At 39.6% G+C, this 14828-nt stretch overlaps 1 long non-coding RNA gene across 1 annotated transcript; it reads left to right on the forward strand.

Annotated features, from left to right (window-relative positions):
- Nucleotides 1-4147: 4147 nt before the first annotated feature.
- LOC144334613 (uncharacterized) lies at nt 4148-13079 on the forward strand. The gene is made up of 2 exons (XR_013404660.1): nt 4148-4263; nt 12706-13079. It is a non-coding gene; the product is annotated as an uncharacterized LOC144334613 (long non-coding RNA).
- The last annotated feature ends 1749 nt before the right edge of the window (nt 13080-14828 follow it).

Below are 14828 nucleotides of genomic sequence, written 5' to 3' on the forward strand. Positions count from 1 at the left end.
TATAGATTTTGTCTGAAATCTTTTGTCTAATAAAAGTACAGCTTCTCCTGCTTGTAATCCCAGCACTCTGGGAGGCCGAAATGGGTGGATAACTTGTGGTCAGCAGTTCAAGACCAGCCTGGCCAACATGGTGAAACCCCATCTCTACTGAAAATACAAAAATTCACCAGGCGTGGTGGCACGGTGCCTGTAATCCCAGCTATTCAGGAGGCTGAGGTGGGAGAATTGCTTGAACCCGGTAGGGCAGAGGTTGCAGTCAGCTGAGATTGTGCCACTGCACTACAGCCTGGGCAACAGAGCAAAACTCCATCTCAAAAAAAAGAAAAAAAGAAAAAAAAAGCATATATGGCTGCTCCTGCTCCTTGTTTGTTTGTTTGTTTGTTTGTTTGTTTCAACTGGCATGGAACTTTTTTTCCATGTCTTTATTTTCGGTCAGTGTGTCTTTATAGGTAAAGTGTTTCTTGTAGACAACAGATCATTGTATCTTTTTTAATTAGTTCAACTACTCTGTGTCTTTTTGATTGGTGAATTTAGTCCATTTATATTAAATGTTACTATCAATAAGTAAGGACTTACTTCTGCCATTTTATAATTTGTTTTCTTGTTGTTTTGTGGTCTTCCCTGCCTGGCTTCTTGCCTGCTTTCTTTCCTCCCTCTCTCCCTTCCTTCCTTTTGGGAAGAGTATTTTCTCTGGTGGCATGTTTTAATTTCTTGCTTTTTACTTTTTGTGTATCTGCTGTAGGTTTTTAAATTTGAGGTTCTCATGAGGCATGGAAATAACAATTTATAACCCATTATTTTAAACTGATGACAACTTAACATGGGTTGTAACAAACAAATAAGCAAAGAGAAGAGTAATAAGGACTCTACACTTCAACTTCACTTTACACTTTAACTGCTTGCTTTTTAACTTTTTGATGTTCTTATTTATATCTTATACCGTCTGTGTCTTGAAAAGTTGTTGTAATTATTACTTTGGATAGGTTCATATTTTAGTATTTCTGCTCAAGATGTGGGTAATTTCCATACCACAATTACAGTGTTAGGCTATTCTGTGTTTGACTGGGCACAGTAGCTCGTGCCTATAACCCCAGCACTTTGGGAGGCCAAGACAGTCTTGGCCATGTTGCCCAGGCAGTCTCAACACCTTGAGCCCAGGTGTTTGAGACTAGCCTCAGCAACATGGCAAAACCTTGTCTTTATAAAAAATGTTTTAAAAATAAGCTGGGCACAGTGGCATGAGCCTGTGGTCCCAGCTACTTGGAAGGCTGAGGTGGGAGGATCACCTGAGCCCAGGAGTTGAGGATGCAGTGAGCTGTGTTATTAATAGCACCACTGCACTCCAGGCTGGGTAGGCAACAAATCTAGACCCTATCTTAAGAAAAAAACTTCTGTTTTTGTCTGTTTACTTATTATTACCAGTGAGTTTTGTACCTTCAGATCACTTCTTATTGCTTAACATCCTTTTCTTTCAGATTGAAACACTACCTTTAGCAATTCTTGTAGGACAAGTTTGGTATTGATGAAATCCCTCAGCTTTTGTTTCTCTGGGAAAGTCTCTATTTATTCTTCATGGTTGAAGGATATTTTTACCGGATATACTATTCTAGGATAAAAGTTTTTTCTTCAGCACTTTAAATATGTCATGCCACTCTGTCACGCCATGTGTACTGCCATGTCAAACCTGTAAGGTTTCCACTGAGAAGTCTGCTGCCAGACATATTGGAGCTCCTTTGTATGTTATTTAGTTCTTTTCTTTGGCTGCTTTTAAGGTTCTTTCTTTCCTTCACCTTTGAGAGTTTGATTATTAAATGCTTTGAAGTAGTGTTCTTTGTGTTAAATCTGCTTAGTGTTCTATAATCTTCTTGTGCTTAAATACTGATATCCTTCTCTAGGTTTGGAATGTTCTCTGTTATTATCCCTTTTAATAAATTTTCTACCCCTATCTCTCTCTACCTTCTCTTTAAAGTCAGTAACTCTTAGATTTGGCCTTTTGAAGTTGTTTTCTAGATCTTGTAGGCATGCTTTATTCTTTTTTATTTTGTCTCCTGTGACTGTGTATTTTCAGGTAGCGTATCTTCAGGCTCACTCATTCTTTCTTCTGTTTGATCAGTTCTGTTGTTGAGAGACTCTGATTCCTTCTTCAGTATGTCAGTTGAATTTTTTGGCTTCAGAGTTTCTGCTTGGTTTTTTAAAATTATCTGAATCTCTTTGTTAAATTTATTGGATATGATTCTGAATTCCTTCTCTGTGTTATCTTGAATTTTGTTGTGCTTCCTCAAAAAAGCTATTTTGAATTATCTGTCTGAATGTTCATGTAATTCTGTCACTCCAGAATTGGTCACTGGTGCCTTATTTATGTTTTTTAGTGAGGTCATGTTTTCCTTGATAGTCTTGATGCTTGTGGATATTCAGCAATGTCTGGGCATTGAAGAGTTAGGTGTAGTCTTTGCTGTCTGGGCTTGTTTGTACCTATCCTTCTTGGGAAGGATTTCCAGGTATTCAGAGGGAATTGAGTGTTGTGATCTAAGTCTCTGTTCACTGCAAGTATATCTGCATTAGGGGCCACCCTAAGCCCAGTAATGCTGTGACTCTTGCAGACTCGTAGATGTACTGCCTTGGTGGTCTTGGGTAAGATCTGAGAGAATTCCCTGGATTACCAGGCAGAGACTCTTGTTCCCTTCTCTTACTTATCCCAAGTAAATGGAGTCTCTCCATGATGAGCTGCCTGGATCTGAGGGAGGAGTGACACAAGCACCCCCGTAACCACCACCACTGGGACTGTGCTGGGTTATACCTGTAGCCAGCATAGCACTAGGTCTCACCGAAGGCCTGCAGCAGCCACTGCCTGGCTACTACCAATGTTCACTCAGGGCTCAAGGGCTCTTCAGTCAGCAGGTGGCGAATTCAGCGAGGAGTCCCTTCAGGACTATAGGCTCCACTCAGCCCAGGGCAGGTTCAAAAATGCTATCTGAGAGCCAGGGCCTGGAGCTGGGAACCTCAGGCAGCTTCTTAGTGCTCTGTTTTACTGTGGCTGAGCTAGCACCTAAGCCACAAGACAAAGTCCTTTCCTCTTACCTCTCCTTTCCTCAAGCAGAAAGAGTTTCTCCCCATGGCCACCACCGCCCCAGGCCTTTGGCAAATACTACTTGGTTTACTCAAGTCCCAAGGGCTCTTCAGTCAGCTTGCAGGGAATGCTGCCAGGCCTGGGTCTCTCTTTAGGGCAGTGTCCTCCCCTCTGGCCCTGGGTTAGTTCAGAAATGCCATCCAGGAGCAAAGTCCTGGAATCAGAGACCCCAGGAGCCCACATAGTGCTTTACCCTACTGTGGCCGAGCTGGTACCCAAGCTACAAGGCTTACTCTTCCCTCTCCTTTCGTTAAACCGAAGGAGTCTCTCTCCATAGCCTCTACAACTGGAAATGTGCTGGGTCACACCTGAAGCTAGCACAGCGCTCAGTCTCATCCAAGTCCTGTGACAAGTACTGCCCTGCTGCTGCTGGTGTTTATTCAAGGCCCAAGTGTTCTTTAGTCAGCAAGAGATGAATCCTGCCAGAACTGTGGCAGAAGGTCCCCTTCTGGCCCACAGTGTCTAGAAATGTTGTTCAGGAACTAGGACTGGTTTGGGGACTTCAGGACTCTTCCTGGTACCCTGTTCTACTGTGGCTGAGACGGTATCCAAGTTGCAAGACAGAGTCTTCTTTGCTGTTCCCTCTCCTCTCCTCGAGTGGAAGGAAGGAGTCTCTTTTGGAGCTGCAAGCTGTGCTGCCCACGGTTAAGGAAGGTTTGACACAAGCACTCCCTTGGCCACTCCAGCTGGGGTCTCACTAGGTCACATGCCCCCCAGGTCCACTGGCTCTGAGTCCAGCACAGTACCAGGACTTGCCCAGGAAATGCAGTCCTTGTTTAGACTGCCTTTCAAGTTTATTTAGGGTCCTAGAGCACTTTAGCCCATGGTCATGTTGCTTGCTGGAACTCAGGTTCTGACTATTGGGATGGGTGATCCCCCTCTGGCTAGGGCTGGTCTAAATGCTTCATCTGTGAGCGCCAGCTAAATTCTTTCTTGTGCTGTTTTCCGCTATGACCGGCAGCACCGAATTCCAGCGCAAAGTCTCACAATCACTGTGCTCTTCCTCCCTCATGCATACAGATTCTCTCTCCTCACCGCGGCTGCTGCTGGAGGATGAAGGAGGGGTGGTGTTAGCAATTCAAGACTGTCTTTCCTACCCTCTTCAGTGCCTTTCCTTGATAAGCTGTTTAAACCAGGTACTGTGATCACTCACCTGATTTTTGGTTCTTACAGAGGAACTTTCTTGTGTGGATAGTTTTTCAATTTGCTATTCCTGGAGGGGAGATGTTCATTGAAGGTGTCTTATTCAGCCATCTGACTCCACCTCCCCCCAATCTATCCCTCATTTTTCTTTAATTGTTTTAACTAGCTCAAATGAACTTCTACTTTCAATCTAGATAATTCTAACTATTGTAGACACAAAAACCCATGTTTCTACTATCTTATGATATCAATTTAAACATATATATATATATAATGAATCCACTGACTTTAGTACTTAAACCTCACCACTGTCTGCTTTATTGTCCTCTGCCACCACACACACCATCACCAAACAGTCTGTTCATATATATAGTAAGGTTAAAGAGGCTTTATAGCAAACCCAAATGAGTAAACACTTTCCCATTCACTACAGAGGAATTTGATAATCATTTTATGTATGGAGTGGCTTAAATGCCCAGACATCTGCTTATAAATTTCATTCCCCTTTTCCCTCTTCCCTTTTTGTTCTTTAGATTAGCTAGTTTAGTTATTCTCACAACTTAGTATGCCTAAGAATTATTGCATAAAATAGTATTTATAAAGTCATGCTTAATGAACCTTTTGGGCAATTTAAAGAATTTTCAAGGGTAATTTTGACTATGTAATTTTTGCTTTGTTCACTGACTTTAATTCCTCTTATTCACATCCCTTACCATCCTAACTCCTCCTCAAAAATGAAACTGTACACTCTGCTTACAATGAGAACACTGTAAACAAACAGCATTAAAATTATATTAAATGTTATTTTTTACCTTAGCAGTTTACAAGGCACTTTGGATTTTGTAGTACCTTAGTTATTATTATTATTATTAATGTCAATTAATATCACATGATAGATGTACAAACATGAAAGTTAATAGAAATTCCACGTGAGCCCAACCTTATTTTCTAACTTTATTTCCAATTACTCTCCATCACACATCTTAAGTTCTAACCAACTTGAAATTCTCAGTGTTTTTTAATCCCAATCCTTTCCCCAATCCTATCCCATGCCTTCCACCTGGGATATTCTCTACCAATTGCTCTCCCCTCTATGCAAGTCCAAATCCTACTCATCTTTTCATGTTCTTAACAAATACGGCCTCTCCTAATATTTCTAAAATTTCTAGATTTAATGCCTCCTTCCTCCAAATGATTACCTTATAATGCAGACTTTCTGTGTTTTTTTGACCCATCAGTCTACAATTTCGTACAGTAATTTGGTATGTGTCCTGTTGTCCCTCTAGTGCTTTAAACCTTTCAGCTCTCTGTTTAAAGTAATAACAATAACAATATATTGGGTGATGATACCTTATGGGTAAGTCAAATGAATGGCATAAATGCTTTAAGGGATGGGAATGAGGAATTGGGGATAAGGTAACTGCACTATCTCTAGAGTGGCATTGTGTTACTTGAAAGTGGACTTAGATCAGTTGTGAATGTATATTGGAAACTCTAGGACAACTACTTAAAAAAATTCAAAAAGAAGTGTAATTGATATGCCAAAGAAGATAGAAAAGAAGGGGGAGCAAAAATAAACAAAAAACAAATGCAATGAGTAGAAAACATTAGGAACATGTAGATATTAAACCAAATATGTCAATAGCCACTTTAAGTGTGAATTGTCCAAATATGTCAATTTTTTGTGAGCGTGATTGTCAGTCAATAAAAAACAAGATCCATATGTTGTCTACAAGAAACTCACTCTATAAGGACACAAGTAGGTTAAAAGTAATGGAATGGAGGAAGAGATACCATGCTGTATTCATTAGCTAGGTCTTCCATAACAAAGTTCTAGAAATTGGTGGCTTAAACAAGGGAAATTTATGTTCTCACAATCTGGAAGTTAGAAGTCTGAGATCAAGGTGTTGGCAGAATTATTTTTTTCTGAAGATCATGAGAGGAGGATCTGTTCTTAGCCTCTCTCCTTGGCTTGTAGATTTATCTTCTCCCTCTTGAGAGGAATATAGACTTCCCTCTATTCGTGTCTGTGTCCAAATTTCCTCTTCATATAAGGACACTAATCATAGCGGATTAGGGCCCATTCTTACGAGCTTATTTTAATTTTAACTTGTTTAAAGACCCTGTGTCCAAATATAAAAGTCACTTTCTGAGGTATTGGGAGTTAGAACTTCAACAATAAAAATTTGGGGGAGGGGATACAATTCAACCCCTAATATATGCTAACACTATTCAAAAGAAAGCTGGAGTCGCTCTATTAATTGCAGTCAATGCAGACTTCAGAACAAGGAAGATTATCAGGGATGAACAAGAGCACATTACCTAATGATAAATGGTTCAATTCTCCAAGAGGACAAAACAATCCTTAATGTGTACACATCTAACAACAGAGCATCAAAATACATGAGGCAAAAACCAATACAAATGCACGGAGTAATAGACAAGGTGCCTTACAGATAGAGTTCGGGAACAACTGTGCAAAAATTAATTTCCTTAAACATGTTATTTCTTCCAGAGGTAACAGGACTGTTAAAGAACCAAGGAAGTATAACAATAGGGCAAAATTATTACTGAGATAACAAATATTTCAAGATTCCTGTTGGAGAAGCTGTTGGAGCTCTCTTTTACAGGATTGTAGAATCTATCCTTAGTCCTTTGACAACTGACACTCTCACCAGTAAACCTTTTAATCCCCCAAGTAGTGGAATACATTTAAGGAACTGGAAATCATCAAAATTCACAAAGAGCACCACCCTCTTTCCTCTTATCCCAGGAAGCCCGAAATTCTATTGTCATATCCCTTAGGGGATTTTTTTCCCCTTTTGTAGGCTTCAGTTGTTTTCAGGAGCTTTTTGAGTAATATTTATATTTCTAGCCAAAGATACATTAACTTTAATATTTCCTTGGCAGATTAGTACTAAAGAGAGAAATGTTGCTTGTTTCATGGAAATAAATTGATAGGTTCAGCAGCTGTCATTTTGCTTATATAAGTGCACACTTCAGAAGAGAAGTGTTTTGAACCTGAGCAAATGGTTTTAAATATGGAAAAAATTTTCCTAAATCCCAGTACCTAAACATTAAAGGACATAATTGATAAGTTTAAATATTTCCAACATCTGGTAAGTGCTTTCTCATTCATTCACTCAGTCTGCAACACCAGCATGTCAGCCACTGTGCTGAGTCCTGGTAATTGAAAGTTTAAAAAGATCCTGTTTCTGTCTTCCAGGGGTTCACAGTCTGGTGGGGAAGACAGACATGTTACTAAATACAGTATAATTAATAACTGTTAGATTAGCTGTCCCTACAAAAATGCTATAGAAAGACACACAGAACTGGCAACTTAAGAGTTTAGTCAGTACATGAGCATTATCACAGAAGGAAGAAATGGCATTCTCAACAGAGAGAACATATGTAAAAGGCACAGAAAAAAAATGCAACAGTGCTGTGTCCAGCTCCCTCAGAGTAGTGGGAGTAACAAGAGGAGACTCTTAAACACAACTTGATTTAGGATGAATAATTTAAGTGACTTGTCTGCGCAGCTTTCTGCCTCATGGTTAGCACCTACAAGTGCTAAAGCATAAAAACAGAGAAGGCTGCCCGAAAACAGGATGAGTAACTACCTCAGATGTATTTATCAAAGTTCATATTGATCATGTTTCTATTTGTTTCAGATCTTATCATGGCATGATTTGGTTTTTAATCTTTGTTGTGTTCTCTTCATCTAAGACACATACCATATAGATATAGACTCACAAACTCATAACACCTACAGATTACTTATGGGGGCTTCTGAGGCCTTCCACCAATTTTTTTTTTTTAATTTCAAAAACATTTTAAGAGACAGGGTCTCGCTATATTGTCCAGGCTGGAGTACAGTGGCTATTCACAGGTGCAATCATAGCACCAGTGTGCCTGGCTTCACATTTAAATTTCAATCTCCAGCCTCACCAGGTGCAGTGGCTCACGTCTGTAACCCAAGCACTTTGGGAAGCTGAGGCAGGAGTTTGAGACCAGCCTGGGTGACATGAGACCCCATCTCTACAGAAAATTTTAAAAGCAATAATTAAACAATAAAAACCTCCAGCCTCATAGGCTACTATTTTCTGAACCAGGTTCCTATAATTCCTCAATATCCCATCCACTTTCTTGCCTCTATGCCTTTGCTCAAGCTGTACCTCTTTGGAATGCCTTCTGCCTCTTTTCCATTGATCAGAACTTTATCCCTCCTTGAAGACCTACCTCAAATGTATTTTCTCCTCCAAAACCTTCCCTTATTTCCCCAGCCTGTGCTCCCATAATAGCTTGATTTAATTTTGCTCTGTGTTATTGTAATTCACATACCTGTCTTTCCAGCTCAAGCAGAAACTTTTTGAGGGTAGGGACTTTGTCATAATTATTTTGTGTTCCCAGCACCTGGTACATGACCGGGAATGTGGCACTTGATAAATATTTGTTTCAAATGACTTGTTTGTCTCATTGCCTTTGTGATCTCATTCGTGTCCTCTCCAGTTTCATAACTGAGTTTCTCCAGCTAAGCAAACCTTCTGAAGCTCAATTTATCACTGAGACTGAGATTAGAGGAAGAATTAAAAAACTACCCAAGGCACAGGTTTACCACCCTGACAGCACAGTGAATCACTTAGACACTTTTTAAAAGAGGTAGTTGCTCCCAGCACTTTGGGAGGCTGAGGCGGGACGATCACAAGGTCAGAAGTTTGAGACCAGCCTGGCCAACATAGTGAAATCCCATCTCTACTAAAAATACAAAAAATTAGCTGGGCATGCTGGTGGGCACCTGTAATCCCAGCTACTCCAGAGGCTCAGGCAGGAGAATCGCTTGAACCTGGGAGGCGGAGGTTACAGTGAGCTGAGATTGCACCATTGCACTCCAACCCGGCGACAGTGTGAGACTTCGTCTCAAAAAAAAAAAAAAAAAAAGATTTAGTTGCCTGGGCCCCACCTTCAGAGATCTTGACTTACTTGTCAAGATCTAAAGTACAGTCAGTTTTGGGAACTACAGACCTGAAGGGTGGATGGGAAATTGTTGCTGGGCCCCATATATAAATTAGAATAATTTCTAATTTGCTTTTCTCAAAAGGTAATGCTTTTCACAGAAAAACATAGCTAAAAAAATGGAGGCCACACAGTCTGGATGAAGTTGACCTTTTTTCCAGAGAAATCTTTGCCATCAGGATCCTGAGTTATGCTATGGGAAGAATCACACAATTGGCATGATACTCACCTTTGAGTTCCTGCTTAGCATGTCTAGAGAATCTCGGTGCTCCCCATCATAGACATCTTTAAAATCTTATTCAAGGAAGCCATAAAGTGAACTGAAATCAAAACACCAAGCACCAAATCATTAAATGAGTAATGAAAGCTTGAAAGTTCCCAGTTCCCTTGAGGGTCTTGACATGGATGTCCCCTGTGATATGCAGTCAGTGGTATGGGAGGACAGGGCCGGGTACCATGAGGAGGACCCCATGTTGCATAACTCCAAGGCCATGTGCACAGTATGGGCCATGTGAAGAGTGCCCCCTGGAGTTGTGTAGTGCTGCATCTTAGCACAGGGACTTACCAGTCCTCAAACCCAAAAGATTTCTGGTGGTGGCTTCCACTTTGGTTCTGTTCTCCAGCCTTCTTCTGGCTTGGAGCTGTCACTCAGATCCAAGGTGAAGGATGAAGAGTCTCCTCATCAAAATCTCCCTGCTGGAGTCTTTTCCTACCTGAGGTTGTCTTCACCAGAAATTCCCCTAACTGGCAACTCTTGTCAACACATTCTGGATCCCTCTGATGGACTCCAGCTAGACTTGGTTCTTAAATAAGTCGCTGTAGCAGAGTTTCAGAAAGGATTTAAGTTCCTTTTCGTCACCTACTCCTCTTCTCTTTCCCCATTAGTCAAAGTGTACATACAGAAGGAGAGTACATACTTTATTTTCAGGTTAGGGCTGTTTCAGGGTGTGTGTGTGTGTGAAATTTAACAGTCTAAGAGAAAAGAAGTAAAATAAAGCAGTATTAGCTATTTAAAAATTATCCCAGAACCTTCCAGAGAGTAGGAACCTTAAAAATGTTAGTTTTTATTGTTCTTGGCAGATGATAAAATGAATGCAGTGATGGTGGTGAAATCTACTGAGTAGCTTTCACTTTTTATATTTTTAGAGAGCGCGGAGAAAGCAGCAGGGTCCTCACAGTAAGGAGAGGATTAATTTTTTTCCGAATGAAGTTGTAAAAATGAAAAAAATAGGAATTTTGGATGAGAAACCATTTTTTAAATAAACTATAAAGGACTATATAAAATGAGTGGAATTATTTTGATAAGAGATGCCAAACTGAATGCCACAAGAGTTTGAAGAAGAGAAAGAGACCACAACCTGTTGTGGAAGTCAGGAGGCAATGGCATCTCCCATTTAATAAGGATGTGATCTTGTACAAGCTGTGGTTTCTGCATTGTGGAGCTGGGACCATGATCCCTGCCCTGACTATAAAGCAAGGCTGATTATGAGAATAGAATTGGATTTTTTGTGTCTCCACTTGTGAGCTGTAGAACACAATAGAAATACAAAGTGATGTTACTGCAGCTATTATTGGTGATGAAGATATTAGTATTGATTTTGAAGAAATTGGCCAGCATTTAACTGGCAGGGCTGGCAGGGGAAGGCCTTACAGATAGAGAAAAGAGGACTGGAGAGGTTTCTGCCAATTTTCTTGGTTGACTGAGAGTCCCTGTATGTAAGAGTTGTTTCTGAGCATCTGTTGACACCTACACTGTCACTGGACCTGTGACAATGCTAGAAATACGATATTGAATAAGAAATGCTATCTGCCTTCAGGGAGCTCACCTTGACTTAGTTTTGAGGATGGCTTCAAATATCAGATCAAGAAATGTATAGTTAACATATAGGCAGTGGAGAGTCGCTGAAGGTTTTAGAGCAGAGGAATGACATATTTTAGGCCCTCCTGACAAAATACAGTTCTTAATTCAGCTTTCAACCAGTTTACCACCAGGAAGTATTTTTGGCTAGCAGATGATTGAGCTCCTCAAGCCCCAGGCTTCAAGAACCTAGAGTGCTGTACCCCTCTAAATAGCACTTTTTAAAAAAACTTGTGAATAATGGAACTGATTGTTTCCTTCTTTGCAATGACTGTTAGAAAGCCTAAGCTAAATTTAACCAAGTACATAGGACTTCAAAGCATGATTGTGAATCCCTGCATCAGCCCTGGCTAATTTTTCCTACATTCACTTTATTTTTAATCCCTCCCTTGATTTTATCAAATGTTGAATTATATGTAGTTTTGTAAATCAGGTAAAAGATTAATTATAAATAGATAAATATCATTTCTTATTTTTATTTATTTTTTTTGAGACAGAGTCTCACTCTGTTGCCCAGGCTGGAGTACAGTGGCGCGATCTCGGCTCACTGCAAGCTCAGCCTCCCAGGTTCACGCCATTCTCCTGCCTTAGCCTCCGAGTAGATGGGACTATAGGTGCCTGCCACCACGCCCAGCTAATTTTTTTTGTATTTTTAGTAGAGACAGCGTTTCACCGTGTTAGCCAGGATGGTCTCGATATCCTGACCTCGTAATCCACCCGCCTCGGCCTCCCAAAGTGCTGGGGTTACAGGCGTGAGCCACCACAACTGGCCTCATTTCTTATTTAATTAACTTTTGGTGAAGATTATTTGAAATGTCCCTAGGAGACATTTGCATGGATGAGGTATATTGGAAAAGTAATGTTACAGATGTTAACTTTCTAACATTACTGCTCATCTCCTAACTTAAAATTCTGTTAAAGTCACGTATAACATAACACTTGAATATGATGTGAACCTATCAGCAACAATATTTTTGCATTCAAAGTTTGAATTCTGCTTTCAAAATAATTTAACAAAAAATACAAACTTAAAACTACCTAAATCTTTGTTCTCATGTGTTTTAAAAATTCTGTTTAAGTTTAAATAAAGGAGCTATGATTTATAGCCTATCAGAACATTAGAAGATAAAATCCAATATCCTGATTTAAAAAATCATACATAAAAAATGCATTTGAAATGAAATGAAATATGTTCTGCAACTAAAAGTTACTTATAATGCTTGGATTACATTGCTAGATCAGAAGAAAGGAAGGTATAGAAAAGTCTGTATGTATTTCTGTGTTCAATCTGCCTTATCATTTTAAACTTACATTTTTAAACACTTGAAAGCAAGATAATCTTTAAGAATTTGAAAAGTATTAAGGACGTTTTTCCCTATTAAAAAATTCCTCTTTAGAGATTGCTTTCAGGGCCAATTTACAAGACCCACACTAAATTGGTTTTTTTTTTATTTTTTATTTTTTTGGTTTATATGTATACCTTAATCTTTACATTCCTCTTTCCCTCTATGCCATCCTTCAATTGACTAGGTGATCAAAGTTTATATCTTTTTGTTTCTGATAGAACTGTTTCTGGAAAAGGTAAAAATATATTCTCCAAAGGGCAGTGACTTTCTACCTGTGAAAATAAAAGTAAACTTCAGAAGAAAATTCTGAAAGAGGAATTTAGAGATATTCCAAATAAAGGTAATATAGTTTCACTGGAACTGAAATGTTGCCTTCCAATTCTATTACAGAAGGCAGAGTGGCACATATGGCACCTGGTTGGGATGGACTCACTAAAGGATTTAACCCAGACTTCTGATCCACAAATATTACTGCTATATTAACTGATTTGCAACAAAGAAAGAAAACATCATCAAGTTTATTTTATTATTTAAATATGGGCTCAAATCTTAAATCTGACAGACTAATAAATAAACATGTCTGAAAAGTAAATAGTAAATGGCGAACTGGTATGGCTGAGGTGTTTGTACTGAACTCATGCTGCTTCCTGAAGATCACTGCATTCTTTTCTGTGCTCAGTGATCTACCTAAACTATGTCAGAGATTCTCCTGAGACTTACTTTCCTGTCCTTTCTGGATTAGATTATGTCTTTATTTAGAAAATCAGAACATTTGTTTGTTTTTAGGCTACAAGCACGTCTTCTCATCTCTGTAATGTCTCCAAATGTCTCAGAGGATTCCTAACAGTATCTGTGTTTCTTGCACATTATGATATAATTTATCTGTGTCTGGAGATCCGAAGTCAGGCAAAGTAGTTAAGGGCACTCTTTCTTCTTCCTCATGTATCTTGAGACACAGTTCTCTACTCTTGTGGTTTGTCTGACCCTTTTGAGTTCCTGTTATGCTTCCATTTGCACCAGAAGACAATGGAAATCAAGTGAAATTAAGTATAAAATGTCAGAACTAGAAAAGCTATGAGATCAAGTTTAGATAAAGAAATGATAAGGATTTAATCTGCTTTGTTCCTTACTAAGACATGTACATGGGGCTGTATCCAAGATAAAGCTATGAAACACTTGAAACACTAACTCCCCTTGTACTGAGTCTATGTTTATGTGCAGCAGACTTTTGAGAGTAATTTGTCTTTCTGTGTGTATCTGCCTATAGATTAAAAAAAATATACTTACCGGAAGATCCAAGACCCAGTTATAAGTTAATAGATGAACTTCCTGGTTTATACATTGGAGCTTGTTAGTGGATGTCCATCCGGGGGTCAGAGAGAGGGAGAGATTGATCCACTGTCATTATGCTGCTAACTCAGGTTCCTAAAGTATAGCCCCTGGAACATGGAGATCACACCAGGGTACTGCCCCTTTGAAGCCTCTTTGGGCACCTAGCACCCTTCTCCATGGTGTACTTTGACTCCATCTTGTTGCTAGTTGTCCACAAATGCCTGTTCTGTGAGACAGTCCACCTCTTGGTTTGTAAGGCCAGACATAAACACAGCTACTTCTCAAGAGGCTGTTACTGACCACAATAGGTCTTTTCTGTTTTTGTTTCGTTTTGTTTTGATTTTTTGAGACAGAGTCTTGCTCTGCTGCCCAGGATGGAGTGCAGTATATGATCTTGGCTCACTGCAATCTCTGCCTTCTGGGTTCAAACAATTCTCCTGCCTCAGCCTCTGAGTAGCTGGGATTACAGGTGCCTACCACCATGGCCAGCTATTTTTTTTTTTTTTTTTTGTATTTTTAGTTGAGATGGGGTTTCACCATGTTGGTCAGCCGGTCTTGAACTCCTGACCTCAAGTGATCCAACCGCCTCAGCCTCCCAAAGTGCTGGGATTACAGGCGTGAGCCACCGTGCTTGGTTGGTCATTTCTTCCTAAAGGCAAAACCCAGAATCCTTCCACCTGTTAACACCTGTAAATCTTCTGAAATACTCCTTGGAACAAAGACTGCTGTTTCTTCTTTAGACGTATGACATGAAAATCCATTTTTACAGCCATGCAGTGAAATATGCAGCTATGTGGAGAGCTTCAAGAATAAAGAAAGATTACAATAGACTTCATTCAAAACTCTTTAGGGATTCTTCAAATAATGATATCTAATTGAAGAGTCTGATATATGTTCCAAGGCTGAATCCTGGGCCTTTGCAGCAACCAGAAAAAAGGATTGAAGATGCCTAAAAGCTCTAACACTCACTTTAAAAAATGCTTTAAAATTATAATTATTGAAAAATACT

Source organism: Macaca mulatta, chromosome 15 (genome assembly GCF_049350105.2).
Source record: "Macaca mulatta isolate MMU2019108-1 chromosome 15, T2T-MMU8v2.0, whole genome shotgun sequence".
Taxonomy (NCBI): Eukaryota; Metazoa; Chordata; class Mammalia; order Primates; family Cercopithecidae; genus Macaca; species Macaca mulatta.